The following is an 11,274-nucleotide window of genomic DNA, read 5'->3' on the forward strand; positions in this document are numbered from 1 at the left end:
TAGCTTAAGATTATAAACAACTTCTCTAGGAAGAAGTAGGTAATCCCTTTAAAGGCTAGGAGCGACGCTCCTATAGCCCTACGGGATTAGAAGGTCTAGGTAGAACGGTAGTTAAGGTACTTTCTATCTACGATCCGTGGTAATAGTATAAGGGAAATTCTCGCCTTACTAAAAGAGTAGGAGAAGGAGTTTAGTACTTAGATAGACATAACTAATGCCTATAACTCTCTTTAACATAGACCTATAGAAAGGTCAATTCAAGCCTCTAAGAATATAGTCCGGGCTATACTTAAAGACTCTAGTATACTAGTTAAGTTCTAGCTAGAAGCTTTATAAGTATAGACTATAATTAGAAAGAGACTAACGTGCTTTACTACCGAGCGGGCTATACTACCGAGCGGGCCACTTTTACTAAGAACTGTACCACTTCTATAGATATAGCTATATAACTACTATTATAGCGTATATTGTCTTCAAACGAGGCTAAACTGACCTTAGCTGTCCAGGCCACGAAACGCGACGCGACAATTACGAATCGACTTGCTACAAAGGTATACGACGCGTCTCGAACTATACTAGGGTATCGATTGAATAGACGACCTCCTCGGGGTGACTACGAGCCTAATTCGAAGAAGCTTATAGAGCTAGAAGAGAGGTAATACTTAAGTACATACTCGAGCTAGATGTTAGAGGTTTCCCGCTATTAAAGGCTAGTATACGAGCAATAGCCGATTTATTACTATAAGAGAAGGGTCTTAAGCCCGCTAGTCTTAATTAGATAGACAGGTTTATTAGGCGGTATCGTGAGCTAAAGGTTTGTATAACACGTAGATACGATCGTTAGCGAGCCCTAATAGAAGATCTAGACGTTATCGAGAAGTAGTTCTTACTTATATATAATATAAAGGAGAAGTATAGTATCCTTAACTAGGACACCTACAACTTCGACGAGATAGGGTTTATAATAGGTATTATTACGTCTTAGAGCGTCGTTACGGGTTTAGAAAGGCGTAGTAGAAAGAGGAAGGTCGTTTAATAGGGTAATAGAGAGGGAGTAGAGAGATAGCGTATTAGATAGCTCTTATACGAAGCGAGATTAGTAAGCTACGTAAGTCTAACGAGGCCCTTATATAGCGGAAAGCACGAAAGCGCAAGTACATTTAGTCTAGAGAGTCTCTAACCTTCGATAAGGCGTCGCAATTGATATCTCTAGAGGATACTAGGAGGTAGGAAGTGAGTAGAGAGTCGCTAGATAGTATTCGGCTAGTACTAAGGCTACGACGCTATAAGCGATATAGCGAGTCGGGGTATAACGTACGTACCTATTTAGTAGACTCGCTAGATAGCGAAGAATCTAAAGAGGAATTGTCCTCCTAGTAACGATTCTATAGGATGTCGTCGTGTTAAGATACCGTCGCAATTAAAGTAGAAGTGGTATAGTTCTTAGCAAAAGTAGCCCGCTCGGTAGTATAGCCCGCTCGGTAGTAAAGCACGTTACCTAATAGTTCGATTATTAATAGTATTGCTCTTTTACTAGAAAAAGCCTTTACTAGCTAAGTACCGTTAGTCGACTATTTCCGCGTCTAGGGATATAAAGCTATAGTCTATATAGACCTAAGAGCCTAACCTTAAGGCTTAAGGAGAGACAAGTTAATAAACCGAGGGAAAGAAGCCGTGTTTATAGGCTACTAATACGGACAAGGCGTAAGATAGGGCGTAAACGTATCAATACCTTAGAATCGAATAAGTTCTATAAAGAAGAGAAGATAAGAAAGTCGTAAAGCCGCGATAAAGTAAACGTCGAGGTTAGGGTCTAGGGTCCGGGCGCGCTAGCGCACTAGGTCACGTGACACTAAGTGCAGCCTTACGAGGTGAACCGTAATAGCTACTTAGAAAACACTATAAAACAATAGCTGTTCTAGGATCCCGATATAAAAGCTATAAAAGCGTATAGTCACGTCGACTAGTTTAAGAATAAGAAGGGGGGAGATATAGATCTTAGTATTACCTTTACTAACTAGCCGAGTCGAGCGCTATAGCGTAATCCTATTAGGAGGAAGCCCTTTAGGGCGAAATTTTCCGATAGGGGATTATTAGAAACACCGTTACGAAGGCTAGGAGAAAATATTAAGGCGGTTTTAATACTGTCGAAGGCCGATAACGGGGGATCTATACAGAATCTACCTAAGTTATTAACACTATAATAACCGCTATTTATATAACTTTCTCCTCCCCTAAAGGATATTAGGGAATACTAGAAGTTTAGAGATTAGGGTACTCTAATAGAAGAAAAAGAAGATATTGTTCAGTTCGACCTATCCGAACACCTAGCGCTACCTTAGGTTATAGGTAATAAGAGGTTAAGGGGGGACGGAGATAATAACTCTAAAGAGTATAAGGCTAAACACTATAAGGCTCTTATCGCCTAGATGTTCTATCTAGACTCTATAATAAGCTAGGTAGAGGAGATTGTAAACGACGTAGAAGAATATATATTTGCTACTATTAGGTAGGCTATAGCCTATTAGTAGGAAGTACTAATCCTAAAGTCCTATAAGGTAGCCGTAGGAGACCCCGAATAGGGATATATATAGAAAGAGGTAATCGAGAACGAACTTATTGCCTTAGTAAGTAATAATACCTAGGAAGTAGTTGTACCGCTAAAGGGTACGAATCTAATTACTTCTAGGTAGGTCTTTGATATAAAAAGAATGATTAGTAGAGCTATTAAGAAGTTCAAGGCAAGACTAGTTATAAGAGGGTTTTTATAGAAATATAGGGTTGACTTCGAAGAGACCTTTATACCTACTATTAGACATAATACTCTCCGAGTATTTATAGTAGTAGTGTATAAGAGAGATCTCGAGATGTACCTAGTAGATATAAATAATACTTTTACCTAAAGTAGCCTTCTTAAAGACATCTATATAATCCTACCCCTAGGAGTTAAAGCACCTCTAAATATAGTGTTTAAGGTCCTACAAAGCCTTTATAGGCTTAAGTAAGTAGCTAGAGACTAGAACAAGCTCTATATTACAAAGCTAGAGAAGATTAGATTTACCTAGTCCTTATAACGATTTATAATTATGTTAATACAAAGTAGCTAGGTACGTAGGAAAGAGGAGCGCGAGGTGCGCCGAGGATATATACAGCCGAGGCGCGCTAGTGACGCGCGGTCACGTGACCTATATACTAGCTGACTATTTACTAGGCCTAGGGCCGTAACACTACCCCCCCTTCAAAATCGCGCTTAGTCCCTTAAGCTCGTATTATCGCTACTACGAAAGTAGTGTCATCCTCTATATCGTTATTTCTATTACTTCTATTATCTACTCTATCCGCTATTATATCGTTGTTACTACCTCGGTCGGCATTATCGTATCCTCCGCGGTAGCTAACCTAGCCTATATAAGTCGTAATTTCGTACTTACCGTAGCGATTCACGAACTCCGCAAAAGAGTTCGTTATAGCTTCTATTACTTATATTAAGGAAGAACTATAGTACCTATTACTAACTAATATTAGCGGTATAGCTATAGTTACTAAGTTAAGGGAAGATTACTATTCGCGTTAACGCTTATCTTATACTTACCTACTATCGGTCATCTTTCTTAAAGTAGCCGCCTACGGGTCTTTACTTATACTAGTCTTAGGCTCGTAGCTCTTAACCGGTAGTAGAGCTATAGGCACCTACGTAATTAGTATACGTAGCCCTCCTATAGTTACTAGGTTAGACGTAGCTATTAACGAAGCGTTTATAGCATCGCTAATTATACCGTCTTCGGGTATATTATCGTTCGGAATCTACCCTAGTAGTAGTATAAAGCCGGCTAGCCTGTCCTTTGTAGGATAGTTATAGTAGAAGTCCGCGATAGAAGCGGCGGTAGTATCTATTAACTCCTTAGCGGGCTCCTAAGTAGGCTTACTATAACTAACCTATTATACTAGATACTCGTATCGTCTCTCCTTCCTTCTACTACGTAGCGCTAGTCCCGGCCGTAGTATACTCTTTATATCTAGTATCGTATCTAGTAACTAATATATACTTATATCGCTATTATCGTCTTCTATCTCTATAGGTGCTAGTAGTAGTTATACTTAGCCTAGTATCGGTTCGTATACCGGTATTAGTAGGTTAGCGTAGAAGCCGTTATATAAGTTACTTAGCGATCGCGGTAAATCTAGGCGATACGTGTCGTATAGTAGTACTTTAGTGATCGTATAAGGTCCGGTATAGCGGTAGTTAAGTTTCTTTAACGGGCGCTTAGTACGCTAGTTACGAGTACTAAGGTGTACTATATTACCTACTTCGTATCGTCGTACGATTATATAGTATTTATTTACGTACTCGGCTTACGACGCTTATACTATCTCTATCGAGTCTCTTAGTCTATAGTAAAGCTCTATTATACGCTATACGAAGGCATTTACTAATTCCGCGTCTAGGCGTTGTTTATATAGGAGTAGCTATATAGGTAGGTTGAGCTCTATATCCGCGTACCTCGGATTCTTACTAATATTAGCTATAAAGGGGCTTATACTAGTCGTCTTAGAGATATAGTTATTAGCTATAAATTCTACGAGCGGTAACTAGTCCGGCTAGTCATCTTGTATATAGCTAATAAATACGCGTAGATATTGTTCTATTATCTTATTCGTATTCTCGCTCTGTCTATTAGTCTTAGGATAATACCCGGTAGAGATCTTACGCCTAATCTATAGTAGTTTATAAAGGCGTCCCTAAAAGGCTAAAATCTATTAAGGTCCGCGGTCCGATATAATCGTCTTTAGTAATCCGTAGCGTAAGAAGATGTGCTTAATATAGACGTAGGCGATATATTTAGCTATTATTTCGAGAACTAGAATATAGTAGCGCTCCTTACCTAGTCTATTAGTCACCGTAAGGGCATTCTCGTACTATTGACCGTCGGCCGTACACTTCGCTCTAGGTAAGTCGATAATGAAGTCTATAGCGACATTATCCTAAGTATTAAAGGGGACAGGTAGTAGGGCTAAAAGTCCGTACTATAGTTCGTTAATACTACGGCTATTACGATATATCCGGTAGGCGCGTACGAAAGATCTAATAAAACGGGTTATTCTTAGCTATATATAATATCGTAACACGAGCCTACTCGTAGTAGTCTTACCTAGGTATCCGGCTGCCGGTATATCGTAAAAGGCTTTGACTATACGTATATAGACAGTGTTCTCCTTATCCTCTATAGGTAGAACGAAGAGGCTATACCCGCTATATCGGTTCTTAATATATATTATACCGTCGACTAGTATTACGTACTTATTGTCTATCTTGTTCTTTCGGAGTAGTTTTACTAGTTCTCCTACCGCGAGTTAGGTAGTAGCTTCGACTACGTCATCTTGTTCGTATAGCTTACTAATGTCTACTACTAGGGCTTCGTCTATAACTACTCCTTCTACTTCGGATACGGATAGTCTTAGGATCTAGCTTACGCTAACCAATAGGAAGTGTTCTAGTTTCAGTAGCACCCTATCCTATTAAGTATAACGCGGATCTGACTTGTTATATAAGATAGCGTCTTAGGAACGTCGAGTAAGGCTGTCTAGCTTCGCTCCTTATACTCCTAGTCGGTATACGATCTTAAAGAAGAACTATAACAAGAACTCGGCCTACCTAGCTTAGCGTCTGTTTAGCTACTTAGATATTATAAAGTATTCTAAGTTCTTATAGTCGCTATAGACGAGTATAGGGTAGCCGCTTAGGTCGGTAAAGTTCTCGAAGTCTAGTTTATCGATGTCGCCGGCTATTAGCTCTAGCTTCTATTCCTTAAACGCCTTAACGATTACGAGTAACTCCTTATCGTAGATATCGTAGTTTTACTCCTACGGGCTTATCTTTTTCGACAGGTATATAATAGGGCGGAGGATGTTATCCTCGTTATATTATAATAGGACTACTACGGTTATAAAGTCGCTTACGTTAGTCTCTAAGACGGTATGTCTCCCGGGGATAAATATCGCTAGTACTGTTCCCTTAGCGTCGGTAAATACTTACTTTAGTCCTTCGAACGTATTCTAACATTCGTTTGTCTAGTACTAGGGGTTGTCCTTCTTAGTTAGCTTTACTATAGGCAGAACTATCTTGCTATAGTCCTTAATAAAGCGTCGATAGAAGCCTAAGAATCTATTAAACGTAAGGATGTCCTTTACGTTAGTAGGAGTCCCCTATTTACGTATCGCTTATACCTTAGCTAGGTCTATTAACACGCTATTCTTACCGATAATTAATCCGAGGTACTTAGTAGACTAAGTATAGAACTCGTATTTAGAGATATCGAGCTAAAGGCCTACCTTATCGTACTTACGGAGCACCTTCTTTATAAACTTAATATGTTCTTCGAGCGTGTCGCTAAAGATTAGGATGTCGTCGAGGTACGCGGACGTAAAGTCGTCGAGGAACTCTCTTAGGGTATTGTTAATATACGATTAAAATGTCCCGGGTATATTATATAGTCTAAACGGTATTACTAAGTACTCGAACTAGCTATACCGTATCGTAAACGCCGTAAGCCATTCCGACCCTTCCGCTATACGTATACGGTTAAAGGCGGCGATAATATCTAGCTTAGTAAAGTACTTCTTCCCTATAATACGGTTAAGTGTGTCCTATATTAGGGGTATAGGATACCTAGATTTTATCGTACGTTCGTTTACCTATCTATAGTCGATATAAACTCTAAGTCCTCCGCTAGGTTTCTTAACGATAAGTATAGGTAAAGATACGTCTGCCCTTTCTTTGTATCTACGGATGCCCTTCTAGGCTAATTGTTCTTAGACCTAATAAGCTATTACCTCGTCCTCTTAGTTTAATATACGGTAAGGTCGGATAAAGGGCGGAGTCGCGCTAGGCTTTAGTTTGATCTTATAGTTGATACCTAGCCTATACGGTAGGAGCTCCTTCGTATCTTACTTAGAAAAGACGTATATAAACTCGTAATAGATAGGTAGGAGGTGATCCTTCGGATCGATTGTCTCCTCCTTTTTCTTTATAAACTTATTAATATTAGACTATACGTATATCTTATAAGCGGATAGTGTCGGGCTAGTACGCTACGCTACTAGTACGAACGCCGCTACTTAAGCATCTAGTCGTTCGATAGTCTTGTTATTAGATAGCATTATATAGCTAGTATCGGGCCTATATACTACTACCTTACGTATATTCCGAGTACTTATAGTATAAGCTATTAAAGGGTCCGTTACGAGGAGATCCCCTAGTTACTATTATTCGTTCTTATTAAAAATGAACATTATATATACTTTAGCTCCCTTTTACCTAGCTATTCTGTCGATAGCCGCTTCGCTAACTTCCTAGATATCGATATCCGGTAGTATAGTATTAGTACGGGCGGCGTCTCGGTCGATATCTCGGGCTTAGGTCGTTACTTTATAATCACGTTAGAAGTTATAGTCTAGACTAGATCTCCTTTATCGTCTTCTTTAACGGTGGCTTGATATAGTAATCGGGTCTTTAGAGCTACTTCGAAGCTTTACTTAGTAATTATAGGCTCCTACTTATTGTTAATACTCTACACCTAGACTGGCTTGCCGTTCTATAGGTAATGTTCCCTATAGTGCTCCGAGTCGAGGGTTATTATACTAGAGGCAAAGTGGATACCTAGCTAATGTTTATCGTACTAAGGTCTACCTAGTACTATATCGTATTCTAGATAAGTAACCTAGAACGTTCTCGTTTCTCTATAGCTATTACTAAGCGTAAATTCTATAGTTATACGGTGTTCGATTATTTCCGTAGCTATAGACCTATTAGCTAACCTAAGTGCTAATAGGTTATTAAGCTTAGTTAAGGGCAGGTTATGTTTACGCGTATAAGAAGAGTTGATATAATCTGAGTTAGCACCGTTATTAAGGAAAGTCAATACACATTGCCTATTAGCTACGCCCGGTATTACTAGGTATAAGCTAATAACTAGGTTATATTCTATTTCTACTATCCTAAGAACATATAATAATAGCTTAAGTCCTTCTAGTAGAGGCTCTACTAGTAGTGCTTCTCTTAATTCTTTGTATAACTATTCTTGTTTATATCTACTTACTTCTACGCTTAAGTAGTAGACTACGTATTTTCCGCCGGTAATTCGACGACGTTAGTACCGCTAGCGTTAGTACCTAGACGTACCGGCATTTCGTACTCGAAGAGCTCGTAAGTATACTACTATAAGCGGTGACCGGGCTTACGGCACTTCTTATAGAGGCTCTCGTATATATAGCGAGTGTTCTCGGCTTCGTCTAAGGTCTTACCGAGACTACTCTTAAAGGGCTTAGGACGGGTCGACTAGGCCTTACGAGGTGGCTTACCGGGAGCTACGCCTACTAGCTTATCGTCCTTATCCTTACCGTCCTTCTTATTATTCTTAGGCTTCTTATTACGGGGGTAGAGGCTGTCTAAGATCTTAAAGTCTTTATCGGCTTAATAAAGGTTATCGATTATATCGCTAAGAGAGGTTAGCCGATACGTTAGATACTTATTAAGGTAGCGGACTATTAGCTTACGTTATAGGTAGTCTATCGCGTCTTTACCCTTTAGGCCTAGAATGTTTACGTTCTAGCGCTACTTCGGGTAGAAGGACTAGAAGGTGTCCTTACCGTCTATCTTTAGAGAGTATATACGCTTACGGGCTCGGCCGATAGGGTTACGGTCACTATAGCGATTAGCGAGCTCTTGAATTAGGTCGTTAATACCCTTATATAACTTCTTATTACTCGTAAGGACGCTAGAGATAGTAGGAATCTTAGGTCCGACTAACTCCTACGCGTCGCTAGGAGAAGTAAGGAGGTTATAGACGAACTCTAATTCTACCTTCTTATTACGGAAGACCGTATAGTCGACGATAGTCTCTAACTCTAAGAAGAACTTATTAAGGGAGGGTCCTAATAGCTTACTATTAATAGTACTAATAAACTTCTCGGGCTTATTAATACCGCGCTAAGTCTTAAAGGGCTAGCTAAGTTTGGTATCGTACTTAACTAGAGACTCGAAGTCGTACACCTACTTCTTTTTCTTAGAAGAGCGGCGATAAGTACGGGCATCGCTATCCGACTCCGAGTCTTTCTCTAACTCTAAACCTTCGGATAACGGGTCCGAGTCGTTATTATCTATCTTACGAGAGTGTTTCTTACCCTTCTTAGTTGCTCGTCTACCTTCCGCCTTATTATCCTTACCTCTTAAAGAGTCATAACCGTTCTATAGTACGCGGCGTTATGATATTACGCGAGATAGCGACGAGCGTACTCTAGACCTACTACGATCCTCGAGTTACTTCTTAAGCTCGTCGACCTAGTTTTACTAGGATTAATTTAGCCCCTAGATGTCGTTCTAGTAGGTTTGAGCCTCTATCTTATATATATCGAGGTCTAATTCAAGTGCCCTAATCTTAGAGTTGTTATCGTTAAGCTATTATAGGGCTTCCTTAGCTTACTTCTTTAGAGACTTGTTTTGTACTACGAGTACGGCGCTAGAGGAGGGTTTAGGTTAAGCCTTTTAGTTATCGAGTTCCTACTAGACCGTAATAAGCTACTACTTAGCCTAATATATCTCTACTCGTACTATACCTAAGTCCTTCTAATATATATTACGGTACTTAGTAGCTTCCTCCTTTTTAGTCTTCTATATGTCGCGGTCCTTAACTAACACGTTATACTCGTTACGTATCTACTGTTCGTAGCTCTTCTATTTCCCGAGTTCCTACCCTACCTTACCTAGTTATTCGTAAAGGATAGTAGCTATCTATATTATATTCCTATACTCTTACTCGGCGCGGCGTAGGATAAAGTAAATAGCCGCTACTATCTCGGGATCTTACATTAGCCTAACGAGCTAGTTAGCGTCGAGTTAGAGGAAGTTATTAACTAGGATACGGAGGGTTTTCGCGACTTATTATATTTCTTCTCCTTCGCCTTCCTCGGTCGCGCTATCGTTATCGTAGTCGACTACCGCTATAGCTATACCGTTAACTTCTTAAATCTCGTCGTCGGTAAGGAGGTCGTATAAGTTGAACTTAGTAGGTAGGTAGGTAACTAAGCGCTATAAGTTCTCGAGTCTCTACTAGATAGCGTCGTCGGTAGCCTACTACTATTCTTAAGTTTGTCCTTAAGTCTATATATTTAATATAGACTCGCGCCGTACTACTAGGCGTATAGCTAGTAGCGAGCCTCGCTATCCTTAGGGTCGTACTATATTAGGTACTACTTAGCCTAAGGTAGTCTCTTATACTACGTCGTACTCTTCTATCGTACGCCGCGATTTCTTATCGCGGTTATTAATAATCTACGCTCTTATAGATCCCGTCGTACCTCTTCTACGGATATAGGGACCTAGCTAAGTATAACGGTTTATAATCGTATTAATATAAAGTAGCTAGGTACGTAGGAAAGAGGAGCGCGAGGTATACCGAGGATATATATAGCCGAGGCGCGCTAGTAATACGCGGTCACGTGACCTATATACTAGCTGACTATTTACTAGGCCTAGGGCCGTGACACCCCCTCTTAAAACACGCCTTAGTCCTCTAAGCGTTATCTACCTTATAAGGCTACTTACCTATCGAGCTCTATAATCGCGTAAACGCCTAATTATCCTCTAGTACCCTATCGTTATCTAATAACATCGTATTCGCTTTATTAAGACTATCCTCGACCGGCTTCCTTCGAGAAATATATTACCTAGTTAGCTAGCTTGCCCTAGACCTAAGTCTGTCTTCGGCTAGTACTTACGTATAATCCTTATAACTAAAGTTAGGTATTATTATAGGCTCTATAGGCTCTACTCGAGTATCGGTATAACTACCGGTACTATCGTAGAGCTAAGGGCGGTAGATAAGACCGGAGACCCTAGTTATAATAGTAGGCTTTCCCGTAACCTAGCTAATATAGCGGTACGTAGTAAATATATACGGAGTAGATTCTATTAGAGGTAAGGCTCGAGGCGACTTATTCGTAACGGTGTCTTTCGGAATGACCCTAATCGTATTAAGCCCGAGTACCTTAGTAGCTAGTAGGGACTAGTTAGATAGAGCTACGAAGCCTATAGGCGTAGACAACTCCGGCCGGTTATAGTAAAAGTCTATAATAGCGGCGGCTACCCTCGTAAATAGGTCCTTAGTAGGTTACTAAGTTTTACTATCCTCTATCTCCTAATATCCGACCTATCGTACCTTATACTATATATCGACCTTACGCTTATGCCCCTTCTTTACCTTCCTAGTACGCTTCCTC

The sequence above is a fragment of the Fulvia fulva genome, chromosome 1 (assembly GCF_020509005.1).
Source record: "Fulvia fulva chromosome 1, complete sequence".
NCBI classification, from domain to species: domain Eukaryota; kingdom Fungi; phylum Ascomycota; class Dothideomycetes; order Mycosphaerellales; family Mycosphaerellaceae; genus Fulvia; species Fulvia fulva.